This window comes from Dunckerocampus dactyliophorus, chromosome 15, assembly GCF_027744805.1.
Source record: "Dunckerocampus dactyliophorus isolate RoL2022-P2 chromosome 15, RoL_Ddac_1.1, whole genome shotgun sequence".
NCBI classification, from domain to species: Eukaryota; Metazoa; Chordata; class Actinopteri; order Syngnathiformes; family Syngnathidae; genus Dunckerocampus; species Dunckerocampus dactyliophorus.
Genome location: NC_072833.1, coordinates 8275981 through 8293575, shown reverse-complemented (window position 1 = coordinate 8293575; position 17595 = coordinate 8275981). Strand labels below are relative to the sequence as shown.

The following is a 17595-nucleotide window of genomic DNA, read 5'->3' as shown; positions in this document are numbered from 1 at the left end:
CCCTTTGTTAGCATGTGCTATCAACTATCATGGGGCATCCATCCAATGACTACATCAGTAAAGCAACATCAAAGTGCGATGTATCTGAGAACAGAACAAAGCAGCTGCACTGGTTCTCACAAAAATTTGAGTCCATTTGCCAAAATAGACTGTTAGGCAAAATTGGTGCTGCAATGAGCGCAACAAGAGGAAGAATAGCACTCATTTTCCAGCTTGTAAGTCGCATGTTTTCAGAGTTTGGCTGGTTCTGCGACTGACATTCAGGCGAGATTTTTCATGGCTAATTGGTTCCAGACCTGACAGCGTTAAGTGAATTTCCACGAAGTAGGATTCAATATTAATAAACAGCAAAATTTCATAGTTAGACCATTGAAAACCTGTTTGACTTTCTAAATACGGCTTTTAACATTATTAGAGCCCTGCGGACGTCAAATAACACCCCTATAGTCACCTTTACACTCCTGTTATTCTTTCTTTATGCCACATTACGCAGGCTACGGGATCACTGCAGAGACATAAGAGCCGGCTGCCGCTAGGATAGGAAGCCTTTCCAATTTACTTCTTTATTCTAAACTTTAAAAAATGTTTTAAACAGAGTGAGGACAAGGACAAAGTAAGAAGCCAAAAACTTACCACTTCCACACAGAATGGGAAAATAACCTTTTTTCACTCTTTGCCACGGCTGACTCCATTCAGTGTGAAGCTAATCTTATCTAATGTCATGTCTCATCAATGTAACTTTACTGACACCTAGTGGCCAGAATATTACATATAACTTGTCTTTCCAAATTTTTGGACTCATAATAGACGACAGTCAGCCACAAAACAGCGATCAGTTATTAACTGATATATTTTTGAAAAACCACGATAGTGAGGGAGCGATGTGTGAACTGCGATGTACCAAGGGGCGACTGTATATGAAATAAAAATGTTTTTAAACGTTAGTTCATACCAAGGAGTGAACACTACTACTAATTAAGTCACTCACACATATTTCACTCCTCTGACAGTGCCTTTTCGTCCTGGCGCCGTTGCTGCACATGAACCAAAGATTCATTTACAAGCTAGCAAGCAGGCAAACTAGCGATGACACAGGAGACATGGCAGGACGGCAAGAAGGAGATTGATTGACAATGGTCTACAGCCAATCAGGACGCAGAAAACAATGGGCGGCGCAGACAGATGAGAGAGGGTAGAGATAGACACTTAACTTCCCACAATGCAATTCTTCTTAAAGGGCTGGGCTTGGCCTGTAATAGCGTTCATACGCTGGAATAAAAAAAAAAAAAGAAGCACTAAAAAAAAATCCACGGAACTGTGAATCAACAATCAGCAGTCATAAAATAAATGTACAATAGACTTTACATGCATCAGTGTTAGAAGTCCACAGTTTTTACATGTTTATGTATTTATGCTTCACTGATCATGTTTTTTGGGCGCTGAAATTTCGCACTTTTCTGCGCACCGTAGTTGTGTGCCGTGAGAGGCAAAAATTTGTTTGGCCTCGGAAGCGCAAGCTTCGACAGTCAATCCGGTTTCAAAACTTGCAGCAAGGTGAGCACAAGTTCATGTTATTGCATCTGGAATTACAACAGTGTGGATTATGTAGATGTGGCTAGCTTGGAGCCTGCTAGCCTCTAGCGATAGCCTGACGACCAGGCTAAAGGCTACACCATGACTCCAATTCCATCTGTTCTTCGATCATCTTACATTATCATTCATAAGTGGTGAGAACCTATGCATTTTGTACTTTAAATGGGTTTAAGTGTATGAGGCATATTTTGGCCTTAAACCTGGATTGTGTCGTGAGTGAACAATGGCAATTGAAGAGAGAAAGGTCATGTTCTGGAGCTGAATCAATCTTATCTAATGTTGATCTAAAATCGGGGGAGAACATCAACGTCAAGGTTTTGGGTGTGATTTTTATGCGCGTCTCAATTACTTGTTTTTTACCGTTTGCAGCTGATCTTGGAACATAACCCCCGCGGGGATCTGCTGATTGCCTAGCACCCCTGACATGACTCAGCTGAAAGTTGCCCGATTAAAAGCGGAACACTGCATACCAACTGCTTTGTGTAACTCTTTCTAGTAGCTGTTTATTAGCCTATTCTGTTTTGACCTGGCGCACCTTGGCGTTGGGCTGGACACCTGACGCACATTCTTAAGACAGTAAGGCCGTCCAGGCCGCGTGCCTGATGCACACTTGAGAGGAGAATGCACCAAACGTTTGGGGAATGCTCGCCTCGCCTCGTTCCAAGGTTCGCCTCAGGGCCAGTGCACCCCCACCTCTATCTAGCAGCGCTGCGGTACTTCAAAGCCAAATGACTGGACGAAACATCATTCAAAGCCTTGGGCAAACTTCAAGTGCCGGGATTTTTTGGATAAGCCCAACACTGAGACGGAGCGATGCAAAGACACTTCCAGGGTTCTTTTATCACATGGTAGATTTATAAATGACTGACGAACCGGGGCAAGATTAAATGGCGTGCTAATGAGCTCCGTATGTTTTGGGTGGATGAGCTAATCATACTGTGTTTGGCTGGCATAAGATGAAGAGCCAATGGACCTTTCTCTTTAACAGTTCTTTTATTTCTTCTCTGCCATTACATGAGTGATGGATTGGGTTTCAGGCAGTTGTACACCCCCCCCGGAATGCTGATGCCTTCAACATGCTGTTCACCATGTAATCTGCTCGCCTTTATTCCCTGCTTCTAATCAGCTTGTCTCGTTTTCTTCTGACCCTAAACCGCACGGGCACGCTGTATGAAACAGTACGGGTTTAAAGGCCATCCAGTTCCCTTTGGTTGGAAATCAGAGCTTCTTTTATTATCCGTCTTAATCTGGTTTGCGCTCATTCCCAAGGGAGCCACTCAACATTCAAAATAAAATAAGGATGGCTCACGTTTAGGGCTGACCACATTAAAATCACAGGCAGCTCAAGGTTGGTTGATTGCGGGGAAGGTTGTCCATGGAGGCCTGATCCAGATAAGAACCTCTTGATGTTTTCCCATTGCATGTCAGGGATTGTCACACACTGTACTCAAATGTACTGCGAAGGACAGTGTGTCCCTTCAGTTTTTCGTTCGTCAATGATACATGTAGACTTGTTGCAAAGACACATACATGATGCAAACTGGCGTCATTTCTACTGTGCAAGATGGCAGTAATCATTAATATCTGACGTTTTAATTATGCGGGATGGGGAATACCATTAAAAGCTAACAGGAGGAACAATCCCATTGATTATGTGCATTGCTCATGCATGAGCAAACCTACTGTGGGCTTTGACTTAGAGGGTTATTCTGAGCCATTCTTGTTATTTTTGTTATGCACAATGGCAGTTGTTATTAATAACTGGCATCTGTGCTCAAGGATGATGAATTCTACCTTTTCCGACCTTGCTGTGGACGTGTATCAGACTAATCCACACGGGACAAAACTTTACGTGCCGATGAGTAAATTGGTCGTAAACAGGTGTGAAGTATGTGGAAACTGTGCAGGGATGTGTGCCAGGACCAAAGAACATTTTGAAATGTTCAAAATTCGTGCCAGGCATAATTTCCGTGAACTAGCGAACTAAACGCATCGCGAACGCACCACAACCTATGCCGAAACAATGCGTGCGGTGCGTATCAAAGCACGGGGAATTCTCAAGCAATTTCTGTCGCCTCTTGGATCTCCAATTGTGAATTTGTGTTAAAAGGTGATCATAATACCCAAAGCGATGTCTTCTAGTCAGCAGTTCGCTCTCCCACACTGTCCGTGCATCCTTTTTTCTAGTTTATGCCTCCTTCTTACTCTTTCTGCAATGTGAGATAATATAGACTTACCTTTCTTTTTTGGAATGAGAGTTTCTTCTCTGGAGTTCAACATGTTTTAGATCCCTTGCAAAGAGAGGAATTCATGAAGCTAGGCGTCAAAGTGGCGTCAAGCGGGACCAAATAATGCCACAACGGCTTCATGGATGCGGGAAGTCGTGGTGACAAAGCATCCCCATACGGGAACATGCGCGTTGTGCGTCCTGTTGTCGTGCACCAGACGTAAACAGTACTTGCCAAGGTGTAAATGAGTCATTTTGTGCCAATGCGCACCATTTTCGATCACGAATTGCGTGCCAAGTGTGTAGTTTGCACGTAAACAGAATGCAAACTGTGCAAACTCGTCCTCACGCTTTTCAAGCGTGCCATAAATAAATAAATGACACGCAAATTGCTGAACAATCCGGTGGCACAATGCGTGCAGGTGTGAACGCCGCTTATGTGTCAGGCTTGTCCAAGTGTGGTGGGAATTGCCTGTTGTATGAGCACTTTAGTATTATGGTCTATGGCAGCTCAACCCTCTGAACATAAAGTACCGTATTTAAGGTAGCACAAGGGTGGGTCTGAATGTATTTCTTTTGTTTGCACGGAGAAAAAACAAGCCAACTGTGCTGGTTTTAGCAAAGACACCTGCACTGTGCTTCGGGCAGGTGCAAGAGAATACCAACAGGCTTTACTTGGGTGGGCTGCTCAAGTGTATAATGAGGGGTGTTCTTCTCCGCACGTTGTTTATATTCATATATCGGTCTCGCTTGTGTATTGCGGTTTGTGACATTTGAATGGCATTAAAAACATCCACAACTGTTTATCTGTGTACACTCCTAGTAGTACAAAGGGATGGTGTCCAAAGGGGGGCATTTTAATCGTAACCAACATCCGCCAAGTTTGGAAAAAAAAACATTTGGATGTTGTTGTCCTTTTTATTGTCTATTCCATGACTACAATAGGGCAATGCCCAAAAAATGCTCGTTTTGAAACAGTTAACTACATCAATAGTCAGGAATAGAAGAGAGAAAAAAAGAGGATCCACTGGCAAAATAAAATTTGTTGTGGTTTCCAGGTCTGAGATCCCACAAGAGCTTAACTTTCTTAGCGGTGACAATGAACAGTGCTACCACCTCCTAAATTGTTTGTTGAAAAACTCCGAGGCGAGATTTAAAGCCAAAACACTGCGATGACGGGAAGCAGCATTGCTGTGTGCTGCAAGTTTTCACGGCGAAGCGGGAGTGTGTTTATAGCCCGACTGGAGGGAATATTTGTTCAGGCCGGATGACTAATATTAACAACATAAGCGCTTCAAATTAGGATGCATGCGGCCTGTACTCACCAGACTGAAGTCCCACTGTGACACTGGGGTGAGGAAGGTGAAGGAGCTTCCTCTTCGCAGTGACCTGTGTCATGACAACAATGCAGAGATGTCAGAATTACAAGAGAACTGCAGTGCATAAACAAAGCAAGCCGTGTAGACGAATTGAATGGCAGTGCTCCTTTGCAGGCCCTTTCAACAAGCAAAAGAGCATTTAAAGCACGGGTTTAGTTCACTATGACCTTCTAGTTCCAGCCTGAGAGGGACTTTCGTGAGTTCAAAGCCTGTATAAGGTGATAAGAAGCAGCAATGTGATTCGGAGAACACCACCGGCCTGTGAAAACATTCACCTCCTGCTACCTACCACAGCTTCAACATGTTGGAGCTCCAGTGCCTCACTCCATGCACGGCCAGAAAGGCAAGGGGAGCGTGACCCAGGTCAGCTTCCTCACAGGGCCTCTCATTAACCAAAAAGCTGGCCTCAGATCCAAGGCAAGTGTGACTGGATTGGAAGGAGGTGTCCTTGATCCCATACTATGTTCCCTCCCAAAGACTCTGAACAAGCCCCGGACTCATGTTTTTCTTGTGATTTTTTTTTTTTTTTTTAAAGGGGGGGCTTTACTGTACCTATTTTGGGGGTTTAAATTTGGATAGAGAAAAAGATCCCTAAAATCAGGCTGGAATTTAATAAATCCTTCTCATGTTGTCAGTGATTATTTCAAAAAAAGGTAGCCTGGATAAGCCAGTAGCATACCGATGGTTACACCACGAAAACATGCAAGCTGTACGTGATATTATATTTACCACAAAAAATGAAAAACAGGTTACTGTGGAACCCGGTTAAGTCCAACTCAACAAGGCCTGGTTCTGCTAGTTACTAAAAAAACGTCAACATACATGGTGGACCAAAGGGGTCATTTCTATAAAAGAAACGTGTGTCGACATGTGTTATATTGTTGTTAACGATCATATCACTTGTGTTGTTATGCAAAAGCAGATTTGTGAATATGTCAAAATTAGGCCTGTCTTCGGCTAAGGATTTGTTAGATTTTGTCCATAGTTGACTAGCATTCCTGGCGTTCAAAGCGAGCACTCACCTCAGCTCCTTTGGAATGTGCCACTGAAGTGGTAAGTATAGATCTCCTGTTAAACACACACGTCATTTTCCATTCTTTATTAGCACAAATTAGGCTTTTTTTTTTGTATCATAACAAAAGCAAAGACACTCTTTGTAAAAATGTATGTCGGCACCCCCCCATGTAGTCAGAATGGTACAATCTTGATGAGAATCGTCGAATAGTGGACTATTCTAAGACAACCCTTGTCAAAATCAATAAAAAGAAAGTGTAGGCCGGGAAACTGCCACTTACCTTCAAAAGGCGTAGGACCAAAAATCCTTTCCACGTTTTAGACGTCTTAGCTGTTCTTTCGCCCCGCCTTTCTGCTTTTAATAAAATGTGGCCATTTATATTTTGCACAAATTGGGGAAAACGACGTCAATGTTCAAAAATCCTTTATTAGCGCAAGTAACAAGTAAATGGCTATCCGTCTCAATTATGTCGACACGAGTCAACAATCCGGAGGGGTGTCGACTGTATACTTATACTGATCGAAATGTCACATTTTCAGAAATTAGGACCGAAATGACCTTTCTGGCACTCTGCCTTTCCAGTGCAATGAATCAGTTTCACTTCAAAATAAATAGTACAGCAGAAAATGGTGAAACCGTGCGGCGTTGAGCGCATTCGTCGGAACAAGACACACAGACAACCAGTAACATTGCAGGGGAACGAAGCTGTCTTGTATTGACTTCTCGCCATTTGTTTTTTGACACACTTCATTCAAGAGGGCTGTAAGAAAACGGACCAGCTATGGTTTACGTCACTGCTTGGCACACTTGGAACCCCCACCCTACCAGGTACTAAAAAGAGAGGCAGGTCACAAGGCAGCAAGGACAATAAGGACATCTCCAGGTCGGAATAGTTAAATATTTGTGTTAATCGCCTTGACACGTTGAGGCCTAAAAAGGAATCAGCATCTGGAGAATGTTGAGCTGCCCAGAAACACTTGCTATGTGTGTGTGCGCCTTTCAAGTGTCGCTAGTAAGGCTGACTCATTCCAGTCATTCGGCTGCTCTACCCGTGTCGCTACAGGTGGCGTTCACCCAATGACGCAGCAACTGTGCAGCGACACTCACTGAAGCAGCTGCGGATCACGCTGCACATTTTCTCCGCTTGCACACTACGACACACAAGGTTTAAAAATGGACGGCATTACCCATACAGTCATATGCCTTGTCCTGCAGGCTACAGAGTTGTGCAGAGCTGAGGACGACCCCACACAAGGGGTGTGCCCTGGACGGATCACCAGTCAATTACAGGGTTTGGTGTTTTCCAATCAACCGCATATACCGTACATTATTTGGACAATGCACTTGGTTAAAAACAAAGTCAGGCGTAATGTGGGAACTGCGTGTGGCTCTGGTTAAGATTCCGGCTGCTGAATTTTGATGATTTGAAGCAGACAGGCTCATGTCGAGGGAGTCGCAGGAGAAAGTGAACATGTGTGTCACCCTTCAGAGATCAGTGAAGGACAACATACATTTGAATTTGATGTATTTCTTCAGCTGCAAGTTGGCTCATTAGAAATTCAGTCGGTTGTGTGGAATCGGTTTTGGATGAATCACGTCTTGAAGCGAGTCAGAATCGAGCGCGTTACCTGGCTGCAACCAGCAGAGGCGCTGTTGATTCAGTCTCAACCGTTTTTGTGTTGAGACCACACGAGACGTCACGTGTTCGACACGACGTCAGCTACACCCACGCTACGGCAACTCCCCCAAGCAGCATTCTTCTCGATAAAATAGGAGTTGAGAACATTCAGAAAGACAGAAATGATCCCGGCCCGTAAGAACATAACATAAAAAACATTAACAGTCAATTCATTTTCACCATGGATGAAACCAAGATTCTTATTGGGAATAAAAATGGACTTTCATCCAAACAAGCAGTCAGCTATTAATGCCATAATGGTCATAATTTTAAAAACAATGAAACAAACAAAACTGGGACTTAGTTCTTCTTCTAACTACAACAGCGGTGTCAATGCGGGCGCCACTCTGATATTCTTCACTTTGGGGTTTATAAGATCTGATTAATCCAATCCGATGTGGGTCCAAATATGCAGTTAAATATAACTGAGACAGTAGATATTAATCATATTTTCTTTTTTTTATTATTCATACGTTTCCTGCTTATGAAATACTACACTATATAAATATTATAGAGGCCAATACATTTTTTTCACTTTTTTTGGGGGGGGGGAAGTCAAATAGATGATGATTTACTTAAAAAAAAAAAGTCAAAAGTTTTTTAATGTACAGTTTAAAAAAAAAACAACAATTCGAAGCCAATTAAAGAGAATTATAATTGCAGTTTTAATGTTGTTGAAGGTGCAATTTTATTTTAATTATTCTGAAAGTCAATACTTTTTTTTTGGACATAGCAACCAATTTTTTTTTTCCTCACGACTTATCCAATGTTTTCATTTCGGTGCGGCCCTAATCATTCTTTGTGATGTTCCGCCGTGTTTACTGTATGTCTTATTTTATATTTATTTGCCTGCAAAACACGAGCGCCGCGCTTGTGACACCACCGAACTACACTTTGCCGCCATCGTCTTCAAAATTCAGCAAACTGTCGAATGAATGAATACCCAGCAAGTAAAGTAACTTAAAGTTGAACAAAATGTGTTGAAGTTAAATGTGAATGTGTTGCTTATTTAAAGGTGGGTAAAGAAAGACATAAATCGTGGTCATTGGTTAATATATGATATATAGGCAAATGTAAGTACTTTACATTTGCACACATGAAAGGGCCGTAGGCTGGAGAGTCCCCCACTGGACCACCCATGTGGGTAATACATCCACCCGCAGTACTGTAAGGAGTTCTGGCTTATGAATGCTGCATGTGTTTTAGAATAACAGCGGCTGAAGTGAGAAGGAAAACAAGACTTCCTGGGTGTTCTGGGGAAAAGAGGTGAAAGGCCACGAGCAGGTGTTGTTGAGATGTAACTGTCAACGTGGTAGTTGTTGTTTGGACTTCCCCAGATACGTTTCTAAGGACATTGGTGATGAACTATTAAGCTAATTCTTGCCTAATGGCTACAGACATGCAATCGAAGTCACGGTCCTCTGGAGCAGGGATTTTCAACCGGTGGATCACGCCCCGAAAGTGGGTCGCTGAGTTTTTAGTTTCCCTGGGCAAAAAAAAAAAAAAAAAAGCGACAATGTGAATGTGTGAATGCACCTCGCATTCTTGTCTGTGCCATTTGCTTGCGATGCCGCCAGCTTGAGCGGGAGGGGAAGGACGTTGAGCGGAGACTTAACGACACGCAGCTGCAGATATCTGCTGGAGAAGAGCGCGTTATAAGGAGAGCGACAGCGCGTCACCACCGCAGCTTACGTTGTGTTGCAAAGAGTCCCTTTCAACAGAAGATATTTGAGAAGTTTGAGTTGGAAAATTTGGGTTGCCACTTGTCATTAAGGGGTGATGGTGGGATGCTGAGAACCACTGCTCTATGGTTAAGGTACACTATTGGACGACATCCATCCACCCTCCGAAGTCTGTTGCGTGAACCGCTACCCTACAAATAAATATCATCGATGAAACTAGTAAGATATTTTAAATTTGAAAAGTAACTGTGATCATTTTGGTGACAATAATAATTATATAACATGGTCATACCGTTTCATCTTTCGTGGACTGGATTGTTGATCAATCATGACGTCTATAATGTCATCTCGAAGTGAGGTCAAATGAAGTGCACTGCAATGGAACCCACTTATGTCGACATCCCGTCTATGTCAGCCAACTCCGGTCCATTGTGTTCTTATTATCACTCAAAAATGCCCACCTCAAGGGATAGTTTGGATTTTTTGACATGAAGTTGTATGACATCCCCATCAGCAGTGGACTACATCAACAGTGACTTACCCCCCAAATGGTCCCGCAAGTCCAGTTCTGGTCAGATGGACATAGTTCCGCTTAGTCGCTGGGACATTTAAGTGAAGAGTTTGGCTTCTCAAAACAATATGCGTTCAAAAGAGTAATACATTTGCATCATAGAAATGCCTACTCGGAAAAAATCAGGCCATCGCCCGGTGTTATATTTGTCTCCTGCCATATCCCTGCGCACCGTCGCCTCTCCGTTCGTGTGTATGTGACAAAAAAGCCTGTATCTTCTTCCGCTGTGGAACACACATGTAAACAAGATGGCCGCGGCGCTCCGTCGCGGAAGAAAATGTGTAAGTTAACATGCATAACATGCTCTTCTCCAGCAGATATCTGCAGCTGTGTGTCGTTAAGTCCCCGCTCAATGTTGATAAAGTCGGACGTAAAACATGGCATACCACTTCATGTCAAAAAATCCGAACTATCCCTTTAAGTTGACGGCAACATACTATACATGGTCGACTGCTTTTGTCAAACCAAAGGGTCATTTCTATGAAAAATAGGTCTATTTATGTCGACACATGTTGTAGTATTGCTAGCGTATTGCTATTGCTGGTCTTGCGATGCTCGGAGCATTTCTCTGCAATCGATTAGTCTGAGGATTTACGGCTGATTGTTATCAATCCAGGAGGCTTCTACCGATGCAGCCATATCTCTTCCTTTTCAAGGTCGCATCGGTTTATGGTTCACAGCCCTAACACCCAGTGATAGCTAAATACCAACAACTGAGTCACTTGCAGTGTTGTGTGCCAAAACAAAGCAAGGCCAAAGATTTTGTGGAATGGCTGAAAATTCCAAAGAAGTCGCCTGGTGACAGAGTTATGAACTGTCGATGACAAATGGCGGGCATGAAGGAGCCAGGCCTGTGTCACAGCGGCCGACCATTGTTACATCACCCGGCTGGGGTCCAAGGTGTTAGACAATTTATCCGACTGGTGTAAAAACAACATGCCGGGAATAGCGACAGGAAATGGGAGCAACCATGTCTTCCTCACACAAGCCTACGGTAATATCTCATTGCCTAACCTAAACACCCTTTCCAGAAAGACTGCGTAGACCAGACAGAGGTATTTCTATCGGCGATCTATTGGGAAGTAAGCACATTTCCAGTTCCTCATGAGGACACACACTAGATGTACTTACTTACGCAGCAGCCGCATGAGTCATAACTCACCAGGGATACCATGCTGTATAGTTGCATTTCATCTTGTTGTAAACGGTAATTTTCATACTAGTTTGGCTGCTTTGTTTTTTAAAATGAAAGCACCACCTCCTAATCCGGCACGTATTGTAAAATTTTGACTCATGTCTCCTTTTATGGCTTTAAACCTGTAGACTAAATGTCCAAAATCATTTTTGTCCCACATAGGAGTGTTCTGTGCATGTTCTGGACCGAGTACAAACCACAGGTGTGGACTCGGCTTTGGACTTGACACGACCTGTCTTGTCTTGACTTGAGACTTGACTTGGACTTGAACGTCTTTACTCGAGACTTGATTTGGGATGAAAGACTTGAGACTTACTTGACTTGCCTTGATTTCCCATGTGCCTGTTGTTTCATCATGCCCTCCTGTGTAACCAATATTAGCCGTTTTTAGTTAACTTTTTAATATTTACATTTTATTAAATTATTGTTTTTTGCTTCATGTTTTGGGATGATTCTTTTTAAATGGGATAGACCATTTTTTTGTTTGTTTTTCATATATGTTTTCACATACTAAATAAGCGTGGCTCGACCATATTATCAATCGCTGACTTGTATAATCCTAATATTCTCTCTAAATATTTCAAAACACAAACAAATATCTCAAGTATTTGGTAAACCGGTACGATTTTCATACCTTCGTCCAAACATTTTTCTACCACGGAAAAATTGTAGCTTACATAAAAAGTGATTTGATTGCACTATCTGCACTGTCTACAGCTACGAACTCAATTCACTCAACATTTTCCAGCAGGAAGATGCTCTGGCAAGACATGATGTTGTATAACTGCGCAGTTTGTAAGCATAATATGGTATACTGTATGCCTGTAATTGTTTAATGTGTAAAACTGATTTTAAAAGTGTTTAATACCTGTAGGGGGCATATTATAGGGTTTAGAGTAGCAAAAATAGGCATTTTTAGGGTTTATTATGGCTGCACCCGTTATTTAACATCAACATCTTAGCTTTGTGTTATAGGTCAGTGGTCCCCAACCTTTTTTGATCCACGGACCGGCTTGTGTTCCCATGCTAGCATGAATTAACTTCAGACAAATGTGCACATTAGCACTCATTAGCACATTAGTCATCAAAACTTACCTTTATGCAGTATCAGTATTGGAGACCAAATATGAGGTGAAAGAAAAATGGTAAAAAATACAATAGTAGTCTATCTGTGCGGCATGAGATAAAGTTAGCACACGCACAAGGGACATGCGTCAAGTGAGACGGATGTAACAGAGAGAATCCGGCCACTTTTCAAAATAAAACACCAAAAAAATGAAATAATGGAAATTATTTTTTCTTTCTGTGCGGCCTGGTACCAAATGACCCACGGCCCCGTACCGGGCCCACTGTTATACAAGTAGGTGACACAGCAAGGCCAAAGATTCCATGGAGTATCTCATTAATTATGAATGAACCATTTTTGGACAATGCAGAGAGACAATTTAAAAAAAAATGCCCCCCGGGCCACACTTTGGACACCCCTAGTGTAGGATTTTAATAATGTTAAAGAATATGAGAGTTAATTGCGGTGTTCCCTGCATGGAGGGCATTTAGAAAACCAGATAGTGATGAGATTCTATCACTATTTTGTTACTGCCTGCATTCCGAGGACAAAGGCGCTTGTGTGTTTCAAGGGAAGTGTGAGTCAATGGATTAGCGTCCCAGGTTGCCCTACCTTTGTTTGTTAAAGCACGTTAACACTGAAACTAGATAAGTGCAATGCCCGCACCTGCGCCCGCATGCCTTAAAGTTTCTTTTTTAAGATGACACAGGAGGAAAAAAAACACTTCATTTTCAAGATGGACAAACATATGAATCAAATTTGATTTAATAACACACACACATCTCACCATGAGAACACAATCATGGAAAATGAATATGATTTGGTTGTTTGGACTTTGATTTCTGCGCATACTTGGCTGACAGAAAATAGGATTCAACGCCAATCTTACTTAGGAAATGAAGCCCTGATTTTCCCCATGTGTTTTTTCTTAACACCGGTATCATAGGTCAGGTTTTTCCATGTTTGTCTGCAGAGCTAGGCGGGCACCAGGCAGCCACACTGGCACATAACATGGAAAAGCTTCAAAAAGAGTCCAATGTAAACGTTCCCAGGGGTTCATTATCCCAATTCATTACATGTTGGATGCTGGATTGACATAAATGTCTTTACATAAATAAATCATGAATAATATATGCAGTACATATAAATGTATTTATAAAGTTAGATGCTCGTATTTAGTTACATTATGTCCTATTTCTCTTCATTATTGAATATGCAGTATAAAAAATTACTAGAATTACTATTGTTAAGACGAATGGTATTGTCAGAGGTCTGTGTGCTGCACTTCTGTGTTTTGGGGCTGTTGGCAAATCTAGCGACATTTTCTGGCGTCGTTGGAGTGTTTTCCGGTATTTGGGGACTTAAAAGTGAAAGCACGTATTGATCTGCAGTTTCTGGTTTCACTGAGTAGCAGCGGGCGCTGCTGACAGGTCCACCCTGCCCCAAAGCAGTCACAAGCCGTCAGTGCACAATTTACTCCCATGGCACACTGAAAGCACAGTGGAGTTCTACGCATCCATGAATCACGCATGCGTGAGGCGCCATGACGCCTGGGTGGATCTCGCCCGGTTTTACAGAGCGGGATCTAAAACGTAAATGTTTCTTTTTATCTTCGTTAAATTACTACTCATTACACTCGCTCACTTACCTGTTATTGTGTCAGAACGTGTGACGGAAGAACGATGTGTGATAAATTAAACAAGTAGTCCTAACTGCAAGATAAAAGGTGGCGGCTGGCTAGATTTTGAAAGGTGCTGGCTGAGATAAAATATTCAAATGATTTTATTTTGATGAAGTGATTGCCAATTTTAAATGAACAAACCAAGAATCAAGTTTATTTGTAGTTCTAAATGTAATTAAGGTGACGTTTTTTTTGTCTCTCCTAAAAGGTTGTGCTTTTTTTTGTGCGTTATTGGAAGCGCACATGAAGTGCAAGGTGTGCCTAAACCTTGCAATCCAACCTACCTCGGTGTTCACAGCATCAGCGAGTGACGTGCGGCTGTTTTCCATCGGAGTTGCTTGCTACTTGTTGATGATGTCAAGCAGACGCTGTAGTAATTCTACATTTGATCAAATTTTACCTAAGATTTGTCAGATCAACCCATGTAGATATTCGGACGTGTCCACACACTTAATCACCGAAGAGTTCGATTGATGTTCATTGCATTTGGTTCAGCGCCACCTTTGAAGTACTGCCGATCATTTGTTTCATAACGCATCTCATACCGTACATCGCAAAAAAAACCCTGTTGACAATTTAGTGACTTTATCGATATATTTAGCGAGTAAGAGTGCGCATGTAAGTGTTTCTTGCATCATCCCTTTACTGTATTGGGTAATTAAAAACAAACCATCATCAACAAAGGTGAAGAATCCGCCTAGCAGGTGAGCGGGAGTGCGCTCCACCTCCGTAACGCCGTGCAATGCCCGTCCGAAAGTTGTAAAAACCTCTCCATAATGCAACCCAGCCCCTGACCCACAGAGTCAAGAAGGTAGAGCTTGGACACAATCCTCCATTGCCTTGCTGCGCCATGCCTTCTTGGGAAAACATGCACTGGTGTCCAAGTTGTGGCAAGGGGGCCATTTGTGGAACGTGGCTCATTGCAGGAAAACAAAACCCAAAGCCCAGCAAAAGTGGAAAATAGAGCAAAAAGGCATAATGTAACTAGAAAAAGCTAAAATGTTGATACTAATAAGTAATAAAAACACAAAGATTTGTCTTTAAATGTATACGTATGTATAATGTGTGTATACTGTATATACTTGTATATGTTGTTTTTCATTATATATTTTTTTAATTAAAAATATCAAAGGACACCTGGACAAGTATATAAGTGGAAAAATAGTGAGCTGTATTATTTATTAATTTGTGGGACAATAAACATTTCAAAATGCACCTGCACTGTTTTGTGATTCGGTTAAAGAGCCTGTTTGTACAGTCATATTTTTTCATTGTACTTACATGTTAAAATCTCCTCGCATCCCTTGGGTGTCTCGTGACACGCCTATTGGCAACACAAGTGGATAACAAGATAATCGTGCCATGGTGTGGGGCTGCACGAGTGCTGTTGGCACTGGGGAGCTGTGGTTCATCGAGGGACATGCCAACATGTACAGCGATATTGTGAAGCAGAGCATGATCCCCTCCCATGGGAAACATGAGAAGGTGATAGTATTCCAAGGTAGTGCTCGATAACCAAATATTGATTATTCACTGTGAGGTGTACTCACTTGCACAGCACCAAATGCTGGCCCCCCTGTACAAAAGTCTCCTGAAGGGCCCCCCTCCCCACCCTAACACACACACTGTACATATACATGCACAAAAATACTGATTACTGTATATGACATTTTTAAAAGGTCAGCTCGGTGAATATAAAATTATTAGAAATCGGTCTTTGCTGACATCTTGTGGCATTTTGGCGCAACTGCCTTTGTTTGCAGGGCAGCCGTAACAGTGCAGTACTAGCATACCTGCCGTAAAAAAAGTCGAATTTTGCTTGTTCCCTTTAGCCATTAACGTCATTACAACGAACTGAAGGGTTACAAGCCGGCTATTCAACATTAGGTGCTATAAACGAACACGGGATTGATGTACTATAAAATAAATTAAAAAAAAATTAAAAGTCGAATTGTGGAGTTGTTTGGTTATATTCATTGTTGTGGATGGTCTTACAGTCTCAAGGTCACGCATTAACGTCATTGGATTTAAATACATATAAAGGTAAATAACTATAATCAACTCATTTTAGACAAGAAATGATGTCATGGTGTGTGTGACAGGTGGGACGTTGAGTTGTGAGTTCCTGTTTGACTCTTATTTTGTGTTTCCTGCCTTGGCACTGCATGCTGCAACTTTACGTGCCACACCCAGCGCATCTGTTTCTTCTTTGTAATTAGCACACTGTTTTAGTTGAGTCATTGTTCCTTGCTAGTTGCCGAATCATTGACTTGTTTGTGTGTTGCGTGTCGGTGTGATTATACCTTATTCCTGTACCGGGCCGCACGGTGGTCGAGTGGTTAGCATGTTGGCCACACAAGCACAGTCAGGAGATCGGGAAGACCTGTGAGGAGTCTTGAAACGCTCGTTTCTGTGTTGAGTTTGCATGTTCTCCCCGCGCGTGCGTGGGTTTCTTCCCGCAATCCAAAAACATGCATGTTAGGTTAATTGGCGACTCTAAATTGCCCGTAGGTATGAGGGAGTGTTAATGGTTGTTTGTCTATATGTGTCCTAGGATTGGCTGGCGACCAGTCCAGGGTGTACCCCGCCTGTCTCCGAAGTCAGCTGGGATAGGTTCCAGCATACCCCGCGAGCCTAGACGATGGATGGATTCCTGTACCTCCTGTGATTCCTGCTGGATCCTGGTGAGTATTTTCCTTGTTCGTATAGTGCAGGGGTGTCCAAAGTGCAGCCTGCAGCTGTTTTCTTATGGGTCATAGCTCATTCTAAAAATATAATTTAATAAGGAAACTTACAAAAATAAAAGAAAACAGTAAAAATGGAAAAACCAGCAGTAATTTTACAAGAATAAAGCAAAAAATATTAAGAGAAAAAAGTAATCTAATGAAAAAAAGTAATAATTTTATAAGTATAACATTGTAATATCAGCAAAAATAATGTCTTTGTAATTTAAAGAAAAAAAGATGTTAGAGGAAAAAATATTTTTTTCAAGTCTTACTATTATGAAAAACAAAACAATTAGTAAAGTTGCAATTTTTGGAAAATTAGTTTGCAGAAAATGTTTATGGGAATATGGAAAAGTCATAATATTATGAAACGAAAATTTAGTTATAATAGTTGGTAGAGATGTCCCGTTCCGATCTTCAGGATCGGGATCGGCTGCCGATCCACTGTATTTTGAAGATCGGATAATATCGGCTTCCGCCACGAGATTGGGCCAATCCGATTGCCGTATAATGTCTGCGGTGTACCGTGGTGAAGTTAGTTTCAGGGTGGACGTTGGGTATTCTGCTGCGTAGTTACAGCAGTAGTTCCCCCTCACTGTGCTCGGACTGCTGTGTCATGGTGCGGGGAGCTCGCACGGGAAGTGCCGCTGTAACCGCTGGTTGTTTATACTTGGCACCATCAATAAATAACAATTGCGTTGAAGAGTTTGTGGAAAAAAAAGTAACATCTTCTAAATCACACCACAAATTGGTCTATCACCAGATTGATATGATTATTTCTA

The 17595-nt window shown here is 42.1% G+C and overlaps 1 long non-coding RNA gene across 3 annotated transcripts in view; it reads left to right on the top strand.

The window, feature by feature from the left end:
* Positions 1-17595, top strand: part of LOC129195086 (uncharacterized) — a 123728-nt gene that overhangs the window by 74840 nt on the left and 31293 nt on the right. For all 3 annotated transcript variants that reach the window (XR_008573866.1, XR_008573865.1, XR_008573864.1), the window contains exon 3: positions 16642-16771. This is a non-coding gene — a long non-coding RNA (uncharacterized LOC129195086). The remainder of the gene's footprint in view (positions 1-16641; positions 16772-17595) is intronic.